Here is a 218-nt window from a genome sequence, read left to right as displayed (position 1 = left end):
AATCGAGCAAAACTGATTCTGGATTCAGATTCAGCGCAACAAAAACCTTTAGAGAAGTGTAAGCTAGTCCCAGGGTCTGAACTTTTTTTAAATTTTGTAGGCCTGTGTTATAAAGCAAACGTCAAAGCTGTGAAGTTGTGATTTTTTGTGCTCTAGCCCAATAAACACCAAAAAAATATTTCTCCGACCTCGGAGAAATTCATAGTTCTCAAATTGAT

This window comes from Rhagoletis pomonella, unplaced genomic scaffold (genome assembly GCF_013731165.1).
Source record: "Rhagoletis pomonella isolate Grant_MI unplaced genomic scaffold, Rhpom_1.0 Rhpom_scaffold_00006, whole genome shotgun sequence".
Lineage (NCBI taxonomy): Eukaryota > Metazoa > Arthropoda > Insecta > Diptera > Tephritidae > Rhagoletis > Rhagoletis pomonella.
The sequence above is the reverse complement of the archived record's forward strand: the minus strand, read 5'-3'. Positions refer to the sequence as shown.